Here is a 14,065-nt window from a genome sequence, read left to right on the forward strand (position 1 = left end):
TTTTTCTCCGGTACCAGGAACCGAACTCACGACCTTGCGCTTGCCAGGCAGGCGCTTTTGCCGCTGAGCTAAATCCCCAGCCCCTAGACATCGTTTAAACCACTTGTCAAACATTAAAAACCCTCTGACAGAGGTACTAAAGTTCTCCCCATTACAGATGAGAAGACTGAGGCACCAAGAAAGAAAAACAGTTCCCCAAGGTTGTAACAGTTTGTAAATTGCAGAGGTAAGATTCAATTGGAGGCAGCATGGATCTTAACACAATGTTATGCATAATTACTCTCAGATAGTGATGTGCTCATGAGAGCTCATGCGTAAGCATTTAATAAAAAAAATCTGCTACACAAGAAAAGAAATGGAGAGAACAAAAAGTAGAAAGCTCATTCATTATACATAGTCCCAAAACATCATTATATATTTTCAAGACATCACTTTGTATTTCCTAGAACATTTTTTTCTTGTTCATAAAGGGGTTTCTTTTCCTTTAATTAACTCAGTGTATGTGATTTTCTAGAAATTGAAAAACTTTAATTTTAGGATAACTAGTCTTTCAGCATTTTTAGAATAACACTTTAATTAAACACTTGCATGTCAAAATTTACATATATTTATGTGAATGACAGATATTCTGATTTTACTTCAGAACCTCATAAAGTAGGTACGAGTATTATTCCCATTTTATAAATGAAGACACTGAAGTATAATTAAGAAACTAACTTAAGACCACACAGCTAGTAAATAGCCGAGCCAGGATTCAAATCCAGACAGTATAACTCCTGAAACTACAATTCTTGACTGCTCCTGGAGGGCAGGTTTATGAGCCACTGGAAAAACAGTAATCGTGCTTTCAGAGTAGCATTGTTTGGCTTGGTTTCAGATGACGACGTTACCATACACATTTAATTTGTTTTGCCTTTACCCTGACTTAAACAATTGAAGATTTTAAAATCATATTTTCTTGAATAAACTAAATAAATCTTCTTGCCTTATTTCATAAGGGTCAAGTTATCTTCTGTGATTCCTTCACTCAACAAACATTTCAATTATCTGCTATGTGCTGGGAACCAAGCTAATCAGACATAGTCTTTGCACTCAACACAAAGGCTCAGTCCCTTTATCATATAAATATACTCATGTTTCTCACATCTAATAAATTCAAAACCCTGGAACATAAAAATGGACAACAGCTTTGCCAACCATTCAGTGGCAGAGCTGAGAATGGAATCCTGTGATCATCCGGCCTTATCCTACAAAGTAGATAAACTCCCTTTTTTAAGGTTCCAAAACAGTGACTGGCACCTAAATCCTTACTAGACAGTGCCATTTGCCTGCCTCATGCTATAGTACCTCTTATCAGCTGGCAATGAAAGCCCACCCATTTTTGGTACAAAGACATTAAAATGTTTAACTAAAATCTCAGTTTAGTAGGCTACATGTTTAAACAACTTCTAAAATTCTAAAATAATATTTTGGATTTAATTTTAATAACCAAATGATCAATATGAATGTCTACATTTATCTATAAAACAAGCAGGGGCGAAAAGCACACTCATACAAGTTGGTAAGGCCACCTCTGCTTGATTTTATGTGGAAACATCTGATTACATCCTGTCTTCAGTTGAATTCTATTGATTGTGAAAAGGTGGCAGAGAACCAGTAGTTAAAAAGTCAAGTGCAGCAGAAACACTCCTAACCAGGTCACTGAGTGGCTTCATTGATAGCTAGTAACTATAGGCACAATTATTAACCCAACACTTTATAATGAAAGGGGAGCAAGAGGAGAAGCAATCTAAGAAACCAAGGTCAACATATGGAGGAACTTCTGCTGGTTGATAATTACTAGTGTGTATGTGAAACCTTGACACATTTCTTGACTGATACAGGCTTACACCAGTGTTTAAGTGTAGCTGATGCATGTTGGAGCCCATCGTTGTTTTGTTTTGTCTATGTTTTCTAACAAGCTTCACTAGTACTTTATATCTAGATAGACAGATATAGATATTATATCTGGTATGTATTATATATATTATATCTGGTATATATATGTGTGTGTGTAGTATTTCCCTTCTACTACTATTCTCTTTTTAAGCCTGTGATTTTTCTCATCCAAGAATGCAAATTTAAGGAAGAAGAGAGCAATGCTAACTTCAGCAGTCGGTATCTTGCAAATAAGTACTAAGTATTTATTAATGATGGCTATGAAATCTACCCTGTAACTACATGCAGCCCTTATCGTGCAGAACTACTCTTCATGTCATCTGACTGGAATGACTCGTGGTCAATCATTGAACCTCTCCTCTTGCCCTAGCTTTGTTCACCCTTCAGGTGATTGTTTCCATACTGACAACTCACAAATTTATCCAGGCTGGACCATTTTCCTCTGAACCATTTTCCAGTTGAACTCAGGTGTTCAACTGCTGACAAGATATTCCTATTAGCATGTCTATTAGCTATCTCAAAGATATAATCCGACTGTAACAGAACTCCTGAACTCTTCCCAAAAGCCTGTTTGCTCTATCCTGAACCATTTTCAACTCTATTCTTGCAGTTGCTTAAGCTGAAAACCCTGAAGTTATTCCTGATTCCTAAGATTCCACACTGAATCCATCAGTAAACCTATCTGGATCCAAATATACCTAACTATAGTCAGAGATATCAGTATGAGTGCCTGTCTATTTTTATATACAGAAATAGATTTGCTGCACATGGGTGTGTGTGTGCATATACACATATTGCCCCCTTTCCTCTGTTCACCGAGAAACATTACAAGGAATGACACTATAGTAGCAACAAGCACACCTAGCATTCAGATCTTGGCTTCAAAATACTGTTCTCCAACTACAAGAACCAGGACAACCTTGAAGAAATGATTGACTCTAGGGCTTGGGCAGAAAAAACAAGCCCACAGCATCCAGTAGTCCCAGAGAGTAAAGACGTGTGAATGTACATACACAAAGGATCGAAGCATATCAGAAGGACCCAGAAGTTAACCCAAAAGAGCTCCCCAAGGCCAAAGCCAGAATAATTTGAGCAACAAAATAAATAGAAATAGTATTAAATTATAGCCCTAATAATACAATAAACACCCCTGAATTTGGACTCATAAGTGACTAGACAAAGGACAAATCTTCCTCACAGAAGAATTCCAACTAAATAAATGTAAGGACAATGAGAAAAATAAAAAATTACCTTGTAAACACCATTAACAGTAATTACTGCAAAGAAGAGTTACTGATGAATGCTAAAATTACTGGGAAGAAACAGGATGCTGGCAAAATCCTCAAAGTTTTCTCTCCCAAAATATTTACCAACTACTGTGGTAATTTTAATGTATGTCCATGAATTCTTTGCTACTCCTCCCTCCAGGAAGTAGAATTTAATTCCCTTCCTCTTGAGTGTAGGCTGGACTTAGTACCTTGCTTCTCACAACCAGAGTATAGAATATAGTAGCTTTCCAGTGGGGAAACCTAGCAGAAACCACTTTTAAGCAAAATGACCACCAGTTACTTGCTATCACATGCCTCCTGGGATGTGATGAGGGCACTTCACTTCTACAGCACTCTTCAAAATCACAGAACCCCAGTCTACTCATGAAAAAACATCAGAGCCAGGCGTGGTGGTGCACATCTGTAATCCCAGCACTCAAAAGGCTGAGGCAGCAGGATTGCTGTGAGTTCGAGGCCGGCCTGGGCTACAAATTGAGTTCAAGGCCAGCCTGAACTGCACAGCAAAACCCTGTCTCAAAAAAAAAGAAAGAAAGAAAGAAAGAAAAAACATCAGACAAACCTACACTGAGGAACAACTACAAAATATAAAAGAAGACCAGGAAAATCATACCTTAGAAGATGAAGGAGACCTGTCAACCAAAACAATGAAGTATCCTAGTTAGGATAGTGGAAAAAATGGTAAGATACAACAGAGGAAGCTGGGTGAAGGGTATATGAAAGTAGTTTGTAACAGGAACAATTCTGTTCCAATGGGCTGGGGATATAGCTCAGCAGCAAAAGTGTCTGCCTGGCAAGCGCAAGGTCCTGAGTTCAATTCCCTATACGAAAAAAAAAAATTCTGTTCCAATAATCTGGAGATATTTCTGATTGCTACAGCAGGAGATATGGTATGGCATCTAGTGGATAGAAGCCACAAATGCTGCGTAACTACTATAATACACACAACAACCCCCACAACAAAGGATTAGCCAGCCCCAAATACCAACAGTACTGAGGCTGAGAAACACTGATGTAAAGGAGCCCTACATAAGATATGTGCAACTCTCCTGTCAACTTAAAATAATTTCAAAATGCCAGTTAAAAATATGTACAGATCCAAACACCTCTCACTGATTTGCTGGTCCAAGACACAACCTCACAATTAGATTTTTAAAGACAGCCTCCTACTTTATCTTCTTGCTTCTGTGCTTTACCTCCTTAGATGAGCTTCAGTACTGTAACCAAAATCACAGATCCATTCATGTCACTCCTCCACCTGAAACCCTGTCATGGTTCCCTTCCCACAATGGCCTACAGGCTCTGTGATCTGGACCCATTATCTCCCTGATCTTACCTTGCTTTCCTCTTCAGTTCACTCCTGTTAGAGCACCCTGGGTTCCTAGAATTCCAGGATGCAGCACACACCCTTCTGCTTCAGGACCTATGCAGAATGTGTCCTCTACTTACTATGCCCCTTACCTCCCCCTTCAAGTGTTTGCTCTCACCAAATCCTTCCCAGACACTGTCTTTTTAAATACACCCACACCGGCATTCTTGCTTTTTCTCTACAGCTCTATCACCTCCTAGTATACTATAATAACTGATTTTTGTCTGTTTCACTGCCATAACTTCTGCATCTAGAACAACACCCAGTACATACTTGATGCTCAACAAACATTGGCTGAATTAACAACAAACCTCTAAAATCCGAAATTAAATATTTTGGTGTCTTTTTGCTTCACAATGACCTTTCACGCACCCATTTTCTCCCAATTAGATCACCCCCACGCCAGGTTTTCTGCTCCTAAGCCAGCCTAGAACCCACAGTTATTCATTATAGTCCCAACCATCAGTGTTATTCATTTCCTCAACCGATTGTCCTTTGTGTATCTCTACCAAACAGAATTGACAAAGCAGTGGATAACAAGCAGGCTCTAAATTGAACCAAGGACTGAACACGAGTTGTTCATTTGAAGAACCAGAAGGGTAACTGTAAGGTGGCAATATTAAATAGTATCTTCAGCTATTATCAGACTAATCACTATCGGAGAAAAACAACCATGCAAGTTGGTAACCATTATAAATCCAAAGTCTACAATCTCAAGCAGTTCCTCAATAGTTTGTTAGTTTCCTAGTCATGTATCTGTCTGCCTCTCCCCCTAAAGCCCTTGTGAACTATTACAAACTCACATACTCTTTTTAGGAAACTTCATTCTTCAGTGATCAAAAATGAAGACCACATGCCAAGTCCTTCTCTTTCAGTTTGCCCCATCAGCTTCAAACTTATTTACGCTGCCATCCATCTTTACTTCCCTCTTTTCTAATCACTGCTAAGACTACCTCCTGCTCAGGCCAATTTTTTAATCTATGCCATGCAGCCCATCCCCCTCCTCCTGCCTCCAAATCACAGCTTCCACCATCTCTGTCTCTGTCTGTCTCTCCCTCTGTCTCCATCTGTCCATCTCTCTTCCTTCCCTTCAATGCCTCCTTTCCATTGGTTATTCCTAATCCCACAAGCAGGCCCAATACCCTTTTAATTAAAAAACAAACAAACTTCTCTAAATCTTCCTTTCTATACTTTCCTTTAGAGTCTTTTGTTGAAAACACTGTATTCTTCTCAAGTAGCTACCCTTCTAGCTACAATTTAGCTACAAGTCACTTTTCAACCCCTAACACATTACAATGTAGCTAACTTCTCTAGCTGCAATTACAATTAAGACATTTTAATCACCACAACCCAGAGGCATTATTCAGTCCTTATCTTACTTGTGCTTTTCAAGGCAGGATACTGGGGGGACGGGGGTGTTCCTCTGAGGCAGAGTCTCCCTCCCCAGTTCAGGCTAGCCTTGAACTCACTATTAGATCAAGCTGGCCTCTTGCCTCAGCCTCCCAAATGCTGGGATTACAGGCATGCGCCACCACACCCGGCAGGATACATTGTTGACTACCCTCCCTCAGCTTCCTGTGACAAATTCCTCAAAGCTTCCTTTTTTCATCTACTGTCTGTCTGGACAGATGGTTAGCTTCTCTTCAGCTGCTGGCCCCATCGACCTAGCAGCTCACAATACAATACGGGAATCTTGTCATTTTGCTGGGCATGGTGGTGCACACCTGTAATCCCACCATTCAGGAGTCTGAGGCAGGAGGATTGACCTGAGTTCGAGGCCAGCCCGGGCTATATAGTTAGTTCAGGGGCAGCCTGAACTATACAGCAAGACCTTCTCTCAAAAAAAAAAAAAATCCTAAATCGTCAATCTTTCTTTATAATCAGATTATTCTATCTTGTTAATATTCCTAAATCTCTCATACATCCACCTCCCCCCTCTATATTCCTCATCATTTCTCACCAAGAATAGCTTTCTAAGTGGTCTTACTTCTAGTTTTGCCCCTCTCTAATTTAGCATTCATTTCCCTCAAATGAGTCTGAAATCACAGCATGAGCTTGTTTCTTTTCAACTAAATCCCCAGAGCCTTCAAAATGAACCTAAAACAAACTTGGTTCACAATCTGTGATTTGAGTATTACTTCATTTGCCTTTATTCTAAAGCTGTCTATTCACATGTGGCTACAAAATATGCAAATGGAGCTATTCCAAACTGAAATGTGCTATGATTCTGAAGACGTAGTATGAAAAATGGAATGTCATGCATCTCAATATTGCAGTGTCATATTTATTGCATGAAGAAATTATAATATTTTACATATATTGGGCTAAATTATATTATAAAAACTTCACTTTTTTTTTTTTTTTGTCTTTTTAAGACAGCGTCTCACTATGCAGTTCAGGCTCGCCTTGAGCTCCCTTTGTAGCCCAGGCTGGTCTCAAACTCACAAAGATCCTCCTGACTCAGCCTCCTAAGTGCTGGGATTACAGATGTGCACCACCACGCCCGGCAATCATTAATTACTTTTTAAAATATAGTTTACTAAAAACATTTAAACTGCATAGAAGACTTACATTTGTGCCCTGTGTTTCAATATGACAGCACTGGTATAATATGTCCTTTCCCTTTGTCTGAACCTAGTTCACTCATGTATTATTCAAGAGTAGCTCAGGTAACCCTCTAAGATTCTAGAACACCCCCAGTACCAAGAACCCAAGCCTGACTCCACTATCCCTCCTCCATGCTTCCACTGCTAGGAATTTGTGCACACACCTGTAACAAACCACACCATATTGTAATTACTGGTTGTCAGCTAACTTTTCCTCTTAAACCATAGCTCCTTGAAAAAAAAGAGCTACCGTTTTACATATTCTCAGTCCTACCACCATGCTTAGCATTTAGAAGGCATACAAACATTTGGAGGACAAATGTAAACTACCTAGTCCCACCCTAAAAGTTAGAAGGAAAGAGCCTAAACTTTACCAGGAGCTCTAGTAATAAAAGGACTGGGGAATAGGTTGGAGAATAGGAATTGCAATAAAGAGATCAACAAATGAGAAATAAAGCTCATCACACACACACACACACACACACACACCTGCCTCTGACAGGAAAATAGGGATCTGCCGCAGTGATGAGAAGCCTTGAACTCATGGCTGGCGTGCTGGGGCCACAGTTGGTCCCTAAATTGTTTAAACAATGCATCCAACAACAACCACCACCACAAGAGTATGATTTGGCGGGTTTTAACACAACAAGCAACAAGAGCCCAGCACCTGTTCCACTTAAACAGCGCATCATTGCTGTTAAAAACAACAAATCTCTCTCGTGAAGCCAATGTTAATCTCATGATGCTTCACCATGGAGCAATTTAGAAGAGTTATTGTATGAAATGTGCCAAAATATGAATTTATGGCTGATGCTTATTTGGCAAATATGGCTGGCACTGCTAAATGTTGAAAAGAATGTATGCAAATAAGCAAATAAAAGTTTTTAAGCTCTCAGCCTTAAATATTTACATTACCATGAATGTATAAAGATAAATGTTTATAGGAGTACACATATTATGCATTTCAGGAACATATTTTTTAATTTGAGTGTCAGGAAACAGTTATGAAGTGGCATTATTCCTTTATGGGCCTCAGGATAGACTCTTAAAAATAAATTCTGACAGAATGTTAATGGGTTAAGAACATTACTGTGGAAGTTTCTCTGCACTATCAGTGAGCAAAATGAACAGTTGTAGTATCTGAACAGTTCAAAGCAATCTTATCTTTTCCTCTCACCAAAACACTTCTCCTCCAACTCTGGAATCCAGCCAAACATCAATGTCAGCCCCTAAACAAGGGAGAGGGGGCTGCACATTAAAACCCTTCAAAAAGATTCTGACATTTTTCCTCCCCATAATATAGTCATGTTAGTCCCTAAAGACATGATAAAAATATTTTCCTCTTTCCCTCCATGAAGAGGATGTTTGCTTTTTCACATAGTTTGTGAGTTTGTCATTAGCCATAATTCAGTGGCAGAGGTATGAAATGTGCTTCCTTATGTTAATTTAATCTCTACGCTGAGGCTATGAGCTCCCATCTTGGAAGCTAAGAAAATGTACCGCACCTGCCATAATAATTTACTAAATGAGCCACCAAAGAGAAGGGCCAGGCACTTCGGAAATTAGGGTAGTCAGTGAGTTCAGCCATTCAGAAACGCTCTGAGATTACAAAAGGAGCCATCATGAAGTGAGAATTCAAGATTGCTCAAGGAAAGTTTTACCCCTGTGGATAATTCACTTTTTTTTTTTCCCTTTCACACTACAGGGAGCAATATGGGTTCTCAGACGACACACATTACTACATCACTTCATTTATTAGGGAAAAAAGATGCTGTGGCTGGGGTTATAAAAAAAAAAAAAAAAACAAACAGCAGGTAGGCCTCAAAACAGAATCCTCAAAGCAATTACAATTCAGGTGAAAAGCTGCTCACGTACCTATCCAATGACCTAAAAATAGTCTTTTATGTAAGTCTCCAAGTATTTAATTCAATGTATAATCTCACCACATTCAATAGAGGCAAAAGAAAAACGTATTAGGTTTTCTATAGTAAGGCCAATAAGGATGAAATCATAGTTTTCCTCTAACTCATCACCATCAACGCCAGCCTTCCAAAAACTCCATTCCACAGCTCTGATTCCTAAACTTGGATCTTAGAAAAACAACGGATTGCAGGAGTACCAAGGGGTTGGGGGGGAGGCAGGCTCCTCTTTCCCGTCGCTGTCAGCAGTCTTTTGCGGAACCAGAGAAGGAAAAGAAATCGGGCTTCCCGACGAAGGGCGCAGACAGCGGGGAAGCGGGGTGGACGCGCTCCTCTCCCAGGGAGGAGAGAAAAGTTGCAAGGACGGATGCGTGGAAGGGCAAGGAGAAGAAACGCAGCCGCGCCACTGAACCCCAAGCACTGAGCCAGCACCCAGCCAGCACCCAGCCAGCCTGCATACAGGGGGCTTCGTGGATCCCCCGGGCTCAGGAACAGGGAGACTGCGTAACTCCGGCAGCAGCAAGAAGCCCTCCTGCCCCAGCCTCCCGCGCCTGCTCCAGGTCTCACTCTGCCTGCGCCGCCCAACCGCGCCCGGGCGTCCCCGCCGCCGGTCCCAACTTTGCCTCCTGTCGGGGGCGCCGCGCGCCGGGGCCGGGCGGGAGGGACCCCGGGGGACGCAAGGAGGTAGGCGAAAGCACGCGACCGACGGCCTCCGTTACCTGAGGGGCGCGCTCGCCGCCGCGGGGACCACCATCACCGCGCGTCCGCGTTCTTCCTGCTGGCCGTGGCCGTGCTGCCGAGCGACTGACACTAACAACAAGTAAGTACTGTAACTCTCGCCGCCGCCGCGTCCGCCGCGCGCCCCCGCCCGCCGCCTGTCCGGCCCACCAGCCTGCGCGTTCTCCCAGCCCCGCGCGCCGCCCCTCCGCGCGTCCTCGCCCGCCTCCTGAGGGGCGAGCACGCGCGCGCGCACCGCCCTCTCAGAGCTCTCCTCAGCTTCGGGGGCGGAGTCTCCGCGAGGCCCCGCCTTCTGGGGGGGTCCAACAGGCGGAAGAGGAGACCTAGGGGGAGCCTGATTGGCTAAGGGGCGGGCCCAAAGCGAGGGGGCAGGACGACCAAGACCTTAGGCCCATGTGAGGGAAAAATTTGTTTCAATTAAGCACCAGAGGAAAAGAAGTTTTGACCCATTTGCATATCGCATCTCTTTATTGTAGCCAGTCTCCGAGTACCATCTAGGTGCTTTCAAGTACTCCAGTACGGAATTTAGTAATTATCAAGTTAAATTCTACCCTCTGTGGGCCTTTGCCATAAAACAGAAAACTACATCTCCCAGGAGGCTCCATGAATGCGCCTTGCGTCATCACGTAATCCTCTACCGCATCAAGACAAAATAATCCCTTCATTTTTCTGAAGGTATTGGGAATAATATTTCACTTTTCTCTTCATCGGAGCCACTTTAAGCGTTACCGTGATAAGAGAAGTTACCTGTCTGTACTTGGTTAAGCGATTTGGGTAAGGAAAAAGAAAAGATATCAAAATAAAGTGCTGCGGAGGGATTCTTCTGGTGCTGTGAGATGTCGAGTGCAACGAGCGGCGGTGACTGAGGGGCTGAGGGGACTGTCCTCTGTGCAGGGCCTCGTATTAGACCCTGGGCCTCGGGTGCCCCTGTCGTCTGCAGGTCAGTAGGCTGTGCGAACTTGGGGGTGGCCACCATCATGGTATCCTTCGCCCTCTAACTGAAGATCACTCCTCTTTTGCTGTTACTGGTTTGTCTGGGATAGAGGCCGACTGAATGGGCTCACTTCCGGCTGGGGGAGGGGAGGGATGGCTTTTGGGGGAGGCGGAACAGAACTCACTTCCTGTGGGGCAGCGTGGTGGTTTGGGGGTTGTCCAGCCCACTTCCCGAGCTGGGGAGGGCTTGAAAAGCTGGTGCTGGGTTCCCTCGCCAAAGACTGCATTGCATAGCTTGAGAGTGGTTTCGTGTCAGAAGTGAGATTATTCCACGAAGCTGTGATCATCAACCTGCAGGCTGAGTTATGTGTTTGGTTTCCACTTGTGAGGTGGAAAATTTCTTCCCCAACAAAATTTTCCTCATGCTTTCTTCAAAGAATGCAAAACCCCCTGTTAAGATTCATTACAAAAGAGCACACTTTTTTGTATGACTCACGAATTGCCTACCCTTACTCCTTTATCCAAGTCGACCTTAATGGGATGGGTAGAGTTCTCTGCCTTGACTTGCAGCAAGAACGCTAGCTGCTGCGTTAAAAGGACATGGCCTATTACCTAGAGGACCGATAGTTCACATAAATTACGGGGCATTTTCATCTTAGCAGAGAACAAGTGTAGGAAGTAACTCAGATCTGGTGTTGCCTTAACTGAATTAATTGGTATCCTACATTCTTAGGCCTTTGGATTTGAGGCTACAGATTCCCCTGAGAACAATTTCCTCGGCTTTAAAAATTCTTTCGTGGGGCTGACATGTAACATGAAAGGTGTATTTTAATACATCATCTCCCCTTGTAATTGAGTTAAATTTGGCAATCGTTAAAAAATCATTGCTACCCGCTGTGGTTTTAAAGAATGGTGCAAGGATCATGAGCTCAGCTCACATTTTAAGGGAAGAATGTCTCACAAAGAACAAAAGATGAGTAAGAGAATTCCTTCCAGTATTCTTTTGTATAAGACAAAATACGTGAATTGGTAATAAACACTCAATAATTTTGATTCCTTGTCATTTGTCAAGTAACATTACTTGGGTGTATGTGTACTGAAGAATCAGTCTTTTTAAAGCTTTGTGAAATTGCAACAATTTCAGGCTGACGTGAACCTATAACTGGCAGTGTCTTTCAGAAATTCTTCAAATAATAAAACCTATGTATTTTTTCCTTGAGATTCTTACTTAATTCTAGCCTCAGAATTTGTAATTTTAATTCTCATTCTTTTTCAAGCCATTTGGTTTAGAATTTATTAGAAAATTTCAAACTTTGAAAATAAAAACATTTTAACTTATGTAGCCTTTTTTAAAGAAATTCTCATTGAAGATGAAGCTCATTGATAGAGCATTTGCCTACTGTAAGGCCCCTGAGTTCCATCCCCATTACAGCGGGGTTGGGGGGATCAGCCTGAACCTCAAAGCAGTTACCTCTTAAAAGACCACAAAATTGCAGCAACAGTTGACTGAGAAGACAAGACAAAATAATGTCCATGTTGTCTGTAACAGCGTATCGGGCATTTGGACTGCCCCAAGTACATATTAATTCACTGGCTTCTATATTAATGTAATATGATGTTGACACTCTGACAAATTAAACTGCAATTTAGGAACTGAAGTATAGAATGATTGTAGAACTAAAAGAAAAAAGTAGATAAAATGATACTAAAATACCTATTGAGATGCAGTATATTGTCTTTTGGAAAGCAAAGAATTTATTAAATTGGTCGTTGTGATATTCCATGAAGAAGTACAGTATAATAGAAATAAGGAAAATTGCTGCAGCTGAAAGCCTTGAGCAGCTTGAAGAAGTGTCTGTTGAGAAGAAAGCAATACATAAAGTATGTAACTGGAAGAAGGTGTTTTGTGATAGGTGACAGTTATTCATTGGTTCCAACAAAGAAGAAATATTGTAGAAGTTTCTGAAAAACAGAGGGAAAGTCTCTGGATACTGTTTTTATTCTATTTTAATGTATCTGTGAAGAGGCTTGGTTTCCTGTCTTCCAAAGGTTTTTGGGTGTTTTTTCTTCCTTAATGCCCCTTCCTTGCATTTTTCTTTCATGTTCTAACAGGAACATAGTGTCGCAATTAGAAAAATAAAAATTTTGCCATTATAGTTACTTTTTTGAGTTAATGATATGAGATTTTCGTATCATTACTTGCCATCTGTAATAAATTACCCATTTTATAGAGTAAATACCCATTTTCTTTTCCAGAAGCATTCATTGAATGCACTGCTCATAGCTTGAATTATTAGAACAATAGGTCAAAATTGTAGATTCTGGCTCATTGAAATTTGATTTTTCACAGAGGTGCTATGCATTGCGCACTTTTCATTCTTTTGTCTACCTTACTTTGTAAAATCATGCTTATATTTTACATCATACTGGTTTTTTGCTTCTTGTTTTAGTAGTGGTGGTGGTGTGTTTTTGCTATGGAGTTGTGTTAAAGGGAGTATCCTAGTTTTAATGTTTTCTAAACTTACTACTCTACTGTTTCTATCTGACTACTTTCAAGACTGTTCAATGGCCAGGCGTGGTGGCACATTCCTGTAATCCTAGCACTCACCTGTAAGCCCAACACTTGCCTGTAATCCCAGCATTTGGGGATCTGAGGCAGGAGGGTGGCTGAGAGTTTGAGGCCAGCCTGGGTTTCACAGTGAGTTCAAGGACAGGGTAAACTACTAGTGAGATCATGTCTCAAAAAACAAAAACAAACAGAAAAGAGTATTCAAATAAGAATTCCCCATATATGTCTTTTCATAATTTCCACAGAATTGAGTTCCTGCTATGGGACAGTCACTTTCTAGGGACTTCAAATACATAAATAAAGACCAAAGATCCATATTTTCTTGGCATTAACCTCCCAATTTACAAATCAGAACTGGAATTTTGTTCCCCTAGAATTCCTAAATGGATCTGTTATGATCATTCTTCAAACCAGATCAAGTTGCAGCCCTAATTCCATTTCTCAGTCTTGATCTCTAAGCAGTTCGAAACACATGAATGTTTCAACCTTACATCAGACCATATAAGCCTGTGTGTTAAGGATTAGGCCCTTTCATTGACACATGCATCGTGATACTATTGTTCTAGCTTCTTTTCTACTGTATGAACTCATAAGAGTGAACAGTAGTGGATGAAACGGGTGACCAGACAGGCCTGGATTCAAAACTGGTCTTTATATTTTACTAGTTTGGTAACCCTGAGCTTCAGTTACCCTAAATCTAAATAGGG

General features: G+C 41.3%; 2 protein-coding genes across 13 annotated transcripts in view; one reads left to right on the forward strand and one right to left on the reverse strand.

The window, feature by feature from the left end:
* The window catches only part of Peak1 (pseudopodium-enriched atypical kinase 1), a 284,201-nt gene extending 274,134 nt beyond the window's left edge, over positions 1–10,067 (reverse strand). For all 7 annotated transcript variants that reach the window (XM_005393487.2, XM_005393484.2, XM_013518882.1 and 4 more), the window contains exon 1: positions 9,838–10,067. The gene's annotated coding sequence lies outside the window, so the exon portion shown is untranslated. The remainder of the gene's footprint in view (positions 1–9,837) is intronic.
* A 420-nt stretch (positions 10,068–10,487) lies between these two features.
* Hmg20a (high mobility group 20A) overlaps positions 10,488–14,065 on the forward strand; it is a 77,253-nt gene continuing 73,675 nt past the window's right edge. For 5 of the 6 annotated variants that reach the window (XM_013518884.1, XM_005393491.2, XM_005393493.2 and 2 more), the window contains exon 1: positions 10,669–10,796. The gene's annotated coding sequence lies outside the window, so the exon portion shown is untranslated. Of the gene's footprint in view, positions 10,631–10,668; positions 10,797–14,065 lie in introns of those variants that run through there. The other variant, XM_013518883.1, reaches the window with a different exon arrangement.

Source organism: Chinchilla lanigera, unplaced genomic scaffold (assembly GCF_000276665.1).
Source record: "Chinchilla lanigera isolate Chin_1 unplaced genomic scaffold, ChiLan1.0 scaffold00049, whole genome shotgun sequence".
Taxonomy (NCBI): Eukaryota; Metazoa; Chordata; class Mammalia; order Rodentia; family Chinchillidae; genus Chinchilla; species Chinchilla lanigera.